This window comes from Convolutriloba macropyga, chromosome 7, assembly GCF_964194025.1.
Source record: "Convolutriloba macropyga chromosome 7, txConMacr16.3, whole genome shotgun sequence".
NCBI lineage: Eukaryota > Metazoa > Xenacoelomorpha > Acoela > Convolutidae > Convolutriloba > Convolutriloba macropyga.
In genome coordinates, this window is record NC_134474.1 from 31,057,043 (window position 1) to 31,064,323 (window position 7,281).

Consider the following 7,281-nt stretch of genomic DNA (forward strand, 5'->3'; position numbering starts at 1 on the left):
AAATAAGCCATTTTTGTAGCAGACAACACGAAAAATGAGCTGATACAGAAATTTTTATTGATGCATACGTTTTATGAAACAAATTTTGGTTGAAAACGTATTACTTTCAAACCATAGCTGTGCTAGCTTTTAGAAAATGCATATGGTTCATATAAAATCATTTAAATTTAGTGAATACATCTGTCCACTTATGAGATTACTTTGCTTTAATAATATATTTACATATTAATAAATCGGGGGTGCTTAACTAAGGGCGCTAGCAGAAATGATCCTTTTTAAAAGTTTAGCTCAAAGCATCTTTATTTGAAACAGAACTTGCTTTCGTTTTTAAGTTTTTGCTTTACATTCAGTTCACTTACAAAGACATAAAAGTATTGTTTGAAAAAGTTTTTCAGTTTAGCTATTTCGACTAAAAGGTCTTCAAACAAAGTTTTTAAGCAAATTCAAATTGTTGGAGCCGAACTTACTAAAATAACAAACTCATTCAGTGGCAAATCAAACTGTTTTCTTAAAATTGCATTACAAACGGAATATTATGATACATTAACTTGAAGTCAAATCAATTACTTCGCATTCCATCAACACATTCGATTAGTTACTTTGATTAGTACCTCAATATTGTGTTATGAAATTCAAAAACACTCTCGAACAGGAACACCCCACTATCATCAAATTACTGTACACAAATTGCGAAATCAGTTACAATAAAGCATCAGTTTGTTGACATTGAATTGTCAATAAAGTGCGGTTTGGCAGTCTTTCCATGACATCGCGTTCGCGATGGAAAAAAGTGACGTTTTTGAAAACTGTTTACATTCTGTCCAAATCCGTATCTATAAACATATAACTAATAAAAGATGCAAACTTGATGAAAAAACAAATGGATGGCACCATAAATAGAGCTTGTAGGGATTTTTGCATAAGATGATTGGTATAGACATTCCGACAAAATTTGTATGTGGCTAGTAATTTTCCCGTGCTATCAAATTTATTCAGAAGTTTATTCAAATTAAAGTGCGGTAAATTATTTAATTCTATGTCTTGTTTTCGTGAATCAACTAAGGGATTCTACTGCCAAACTCACTTTGACTTGAACAAAAGAGAATCAAATCTGATATTCTCAACCTTTTTTTTATTTTTGGATAACGAAGTTCCTTTGTTCAAATTGAAAAACAGGGTTCAATCACCAGTTTCGTAAAGGTTGGCTCAGTTTCATTTTTGAAAACTGCTGTTATTGAAAACTGTTGGAAAATGAAAGTTTGTTATTTTAATTCTCGAAAATCAAGTTACCAATTAAATTCATAAATCCATTCTTATTCGGTGGATCACTTAAATAATAGAGTGATTCAATGTCACTTTTGATCAAGTTTGAAACCTCACTTTAAAGAATTATTCAACGTTGAAAATTTCTAGCATGTATTAAGATAGGGCATTAAAAAGACGCAGCCTGCCAAGTGTTATTTTTTTTAAGAACGGACATCGGGTCCACCCAAAGTTCATAAGAACTTATAAATAATATCCTCCTAACATTTATGGTTATTGGAGACAAACGCAAAAAAACTTGACAGTATGAGCTGAATACCTGGAACCTGATTTTTTTGGAATGATTATAGGAAAAGAATTTGCATTTCGGCAGAGTTGAAGCAAGAGTTATTGGGACTAATTGATTTTCAAGCAATACAACGGTAGTCTACCGTACAGTTGGTAACCCTAGTTGAGACATTTTTGGTTCTTAAACATAAGAAATTGTTGGAATTTTCGTTTTGTATAGCCAAAATCGACAAAATTTTCTTTGATTTTTTTGTTAGTATCGTCGTTTTCGTTCGGTATTTAACATAGGAAAGATTCGGTATCGTCATTTTTGAGCGTAAGGGAGATTCGGTATCTTCGTTTTTTTTCAGCTAAAAAAGAGTTTGCGATGTATTTGCACATTGCTACAGAAATTTTCCTAGAAGAATGTTTCAAATTCCAGCAAAAAACCGCACCATAACGTTTGGCTAAATTATATAATGATAATTTAATTTTATCAATGCTATATAATTAACAATTTTATATTAATATATCAATGAAATAAAAAGCACCAAGGTGGACGGTAAAGAAACAAGTTCATGCTTTTTTGGTACCGTCCAAAATAGAACAAAGAGATTTCTGATTCACCTAGATATGAGAGAGACAAAGGAAAGAAAGGCAAAATGGAAAAAAATTGGATTTTTTTGACCGCTAAACTTAACTAAAATTCTTCATTTTTTCTTGCATCTTCTTGCACTTCCTTACAGCAGTATGCACTCGATTAGTCCCAGGAATCTACCTGAAGATAGACAGGGCTAACACAGGCCTTGACTTACGGTTTCCCTCTAGGCAGGATATGCAAGGATCTAAATATGTAAAACATAACTATGCAAAGACAATATCAATAATTTCATTGTCGCATAAAAGGACTTTGTCAGTGAAGTAATGAACAAAAAGATGTATTTGATTATCAAATGAAAAATTTAAATCATATAAGCCGTATTGATGAATGGAGTTCAAAAGTTTGGCCCCCTAAAAGCAATAGATAGCTTGGATATACGCTCTTTCACTTTGGGAGTCGATATTATGTGAACGCTTGACGAGCCTAAATTCCTGGAGTATTGACAATGGCAATTGAGATTGTTTAAATATTCATCGTCAAGAAGATTACTATACGATCTTAGAGCAAAACTAAGCAAATCATAGATATAAATATATATATATATATATATATATATATATATAAATATATATATACCGTTTGTGAATAGGCAAGATTCTATGCAATTCGAAAAGATGATCAACACGATCGAATTTGCACAGAAAACAAAGAACAACCCTACACCAAAATTTTGTACTGCATTTTAGGCTTGATGTATACCTTGCAGCGTTTTAACCAGTCTTTGTTATTTAGAAACTTACGCATCGAATAAGTCAAACCCACCCACCTGTTAATAGAGCAGTGCAAACTGTTAATATGAGACTTATACTTCAAATTTCTACTCTCTCTAAGTTTTACTCTCTCAAATTTTTAACTATGACTCCTAAATATTTTACACTCGATACTGAAAGCAGAGTTTCAGAGTTGAGGTAACAATCGAAATGGTTTTAAATAACATGGCTTCCGTCTTGTTCTGGTTTAAAGTGAGTCCATTCGACTTCATCCATTCATTGATAATGTGAAGATCTCAGTTTACACTGTTGGCGTCATTATTCTGCATGTCAAACAAGACGGAAGTAACATCAGCAAAATGAAATACTTTAGAATTTTGACAGACGTGATGCAGATCATTGATGTAGAAGATAAAAAGAAGAGGTCCAAGAACAGAACCCTGAGGCACACCACAATCAACTGGAAGAGCTGCAGAGATACTTGACCTCACCTTAACAATTTGCGGCCTCCTTTCTAAATAACTCGACAGGCAGGATAGAAGATAACCGCAAATTCCATATGATTCTAATTTTTACTTTGTATAGAGTGATCAACCGTGTCAAATTCTTTCTTTAAGTCAAGAAAAATGGCAACTGGAAGCTTATAACCATGCGTCAAATCATGTCTAATAGTTTCGGTAATATGAACTAACGCATCAACAGTCGACTTCTTAGGCCTAAACCCGAACTGATTACAAAAGAATAAATTAAAGTATGTAAGGTGGTCTAACAATCGATTGTATAAAACACGCTCGAAAATTTTGCTTATAGATGGAAGCAAAGAGATCGGCCGATAATTGTTAGGATTATCTTTGCCTCCATTTTTGTATAGCGACACTACCTTTGCACATTTGGAATCTGTTGGAAAAGTTCTCGAGCGACTATGTTCATTTATTAAATTCACCAGCGGACCACTGAGAACTTTTCCTAATAATTTAATCACCACAGTGGGTATGTCATTGACACCAGAGGAGGCATTTGATCACAAATAATTTATTATTTCGTCCAATTCACCAGAAGTTACAGGTTTGAATGCCATTAAAAAATCAACATCATCGAGAGCAACAGGTTCGCGGTTATCAATAGCTTTCGAGAGCTGCGGACCAATGCCAGCGAAAAACTCGTTGAATGCTGAAGCAAAATCAGCATCATTTTCAACAAAATTTCCATTGACAGAAATCTCAGTTGATATTGATGGTTTTATGTTTTTGCCAATAACCAAGTTAAATGTATCGATAAATGTCTTGGAGTTTTCCATACTCTTTTCATTTTGCGTTGCATAAAATTTTCTCTTTGCAGATCGAATTGATCTTATAACCAAGTAGCAACTAGCTTCCGAATACGGCTGCGCTTCGACTTAAGGTTTTTACCTGATTTAGTTATCCATGGTCTTGATTGCCCAGATTTTCTCTTGAGAAGACGCCGGGGAGCAAAAAAGGTTACTGCATTATATATTGTGCAGGTTATCGAATCAAAGTTTACCTTGTCTAGGTTATCAATATGCTCACAAACAAATTCTCGAAAACGTTTCCGATGTTTTTCTATATTCATATGAGGTTGGATGCTTTTTACAATTGACAACAAGATCAACGAAGACAGGGAAATTATCTGTCATAGAGGACTCGTTTATTCCTGAATTTTATGTTTTTGAAGAATGGATATTTGTTGAGATGTGATCGAGCAAGGAAGAAGAATTTTTGGTAACTCTAGTTGGAATTTGAATGACTTGCTGGAAGTTATGGCTGCTAATTACATTCAAATAACTTTTCGAAAGTGCAAATGATTGAAGTATGTCAATGTTTAAATCACCCGAGAAAATCCAATCCCGATTACCATCAGCTACCGATTCCGATAATGAGCCGAAATCCTCGACGAAATTGGCAGCCCTTGAGTTAGGAGGCCGATAGATAATCAGAAGGCCGAATTTGAGATTTTCATATGTGATAGACACTTTAAGGGTTTCCATTGCCTGTCGTGCAGAGTCTTCTATAACAGTCGAAGCGCATTAGAAATCAAGTAGGCTTATACATCCTCCTCTGGTTCTTCGATTTTCAGTTATTAATTTGCTGAAGCCTGGAAATGACATTGACTTTATATGGTCCAGGTCATTCAGCCAAGTTTCAGTTAAAGCTATGACAGCCGTTTCGACTTTTAAAGAATTTAGAAATAGACGCAACTCATCATAATGGCACTTTAGAGAGCGAATTTTAAAGAGTAGCACCCGACATAATTTATATTCAGGAATGAGCACCTTCTCCATCTTTTGTTTTTCCATGTAAAGAAGATGTTGTCTTCTTTGATTCGCAGTAACTCAATCCTGTGATCAGCATTCATCATGTTGAAGAACTGCAAACGTGGGGCCGTCAAGTCTTCCTAAATTTTATCGTCTTTCGTCTCTGCTGCCTTAGCTAGATTTTTCTTGTTAGGAAGGATAATGATTTTTGTAATACGCTCCGAGAATCGCACAAACAACTGTCTATGGCCAGGTTTCTTTGTCGGGAGTCTATGCGCAATTGAGATATCTTGCTCAAGTATTCCGCTTTCAAGAAATCTTCCAAGTTCGATGACTTTAAGGACGCTAGCCTGAGATGTCTCAGGGCGAGTTGTTCTATTCTGGTCAGAGTATGTGGCTTCAGGGATACCACTGATGCGCAAATTTTCTCTTCTATTGTATTGTTCTAACTCTTCAGAATGGGCAATAGCTTTTAGGTCAGTTTTGTTAATCGCGCTATTAATTGTTTGCGCCAGCTCGTCCTGTAGCTCTCTCTTTATTGTTGCAAGAGCGTTGTCGATTGCAGTCACCATGGTTTTTTGAACTTCATCCTGAATTTTTGCAATAAAAATTGGCATTGAATTTTCAAGAGACACCTTGATAGTAGATTACACGGTCTTTTGTATAGTAGCTTCGATAACTTTAACCATTTCCTCGTTGTTTTCACAAGTTTATTTAGGGGACTTAGCACAACTGCGGTTTTATTCTCACCAGTTGCTGTTGGTCGTGGCGTTGGCATTTGCGCCGGGAAAATTGGCTGTGGATCAGTTGTTTCCTGCGTCTCAATTTCAGGAGTTTCAATTTCAGGGGCGTCAAATTCAATGGAAGAGGGCATTTTCAACATCTCTGAAGCTATTTAATAAGTTTATCACAACAATTAGGCTAATTATATACAGACAAATCAAATTTTCTAATGAAAAAAACTGACAATCTCTAACGTCTAAAACCGAACATAACAACGATCTCTAACGTTTAAGTACCGAATATACTAAATCTTTCAAAACCTAACATACCTAATGTCTTCTCTTGCATCCAAAACGACTATACCGAATCATTCTTTCGTTCAAAAACCGACAAAACCGAACAAACCGAAGCATTCTTACGTTTTAAACCGAAGATACCGAAGATTTCTTCGTTTCTGTTCGGTCTTCTCAACTATGGAATACATTTTACGAAAACTATTCGCAAAAAAGTGGTATCCGGGCAGATTTGAAACCCCTCTAGCGAACTGGGTGGTGAACAGCTTTCCTGTTCATAAATGGGATGCAGAGCAACCGTTACACAAAGAAATTATTGTGCACACGGACTTGAATTATAATTAAATGTACCTGAAGAGCGAGCTAAATGTGGATTGATTATATTTTGGTAAGCTGTAACTGGGCTCTTATGTTCTCAATAGTTCGTTTGAGCTTGCTTTTGATAGAAAACTATGAAGTCATTTCAATTACATTTGAGAAAACTCTGGAATCACTGGTGCCTTATTACGACTAATTTCGCAGAGCTACTGATTTTTGTTAGTTTTTATTAAATATACGGTACATTTTCATAATGAAGTGGAAACCGTGGGGTGAATTGTTCTGTAGAATTAGGAAATTTAGTGGATCGTTGATCTTTCTTTTCTTAAAAATATGCATCAAATAGATACTCATCAAATATTCGCAAGGTGTTTATGACGACATTAGTGGACTATTAGTTCAAAGTAGCTCATATGAATTTTTATATGAAAGATTTTTGTTTCCTGTGACGTCATTTACCCCCACATAATATAAGTAAAGTTAATAGAGCAAAATTCACTTGATAATAGCTCAAAAATTAAATTTCGAGCCATGCGCTCAAAACATGCTTGAGGGGTTCATTTAATTACTTCTTAAGTAGTTATAAGGTAATATTTAAATTTGCCACAAAGCAAGATACAGCCTGTAGTACGTTTTCCTATTTTTTGAAATATTTTTCACCTCAAAAACCCTAGATGATTAAACCATGTGTTATTTCCAAATTTAAAAAATGATGTAAATAAGGCATATACATTCGCTATTTGTTTGCATGCAAATTGCTGCTTCAAATATTTT

At 34.7% G+C, this 7,281-nt stretch overlaps 1 protein-coding gene across 1 annotated transcript in view; it reads right to left on the reverse strand.

Annotated features, from left to right (window-relative positions):
* LOC142342778 (transmembrane protein 65-like) overlaps positions 1-6,094 on the reverse strand; it is a 205,615-nt gene extending 199,521 nt beyond the window's left edge. Inside the window, exon 1 of the mRNA XM_075394339.1 lies at positions 6,065-6,094. The gene's annotated coding sequence lies outside the window, so the exon portion shown is untranslated. The remainder of the gene's footprint in view (positions 1-6,064) is intronic.
* Between the last annotated feature and the right edge of the window lie 1,187 nt (positions 6,095-7,281).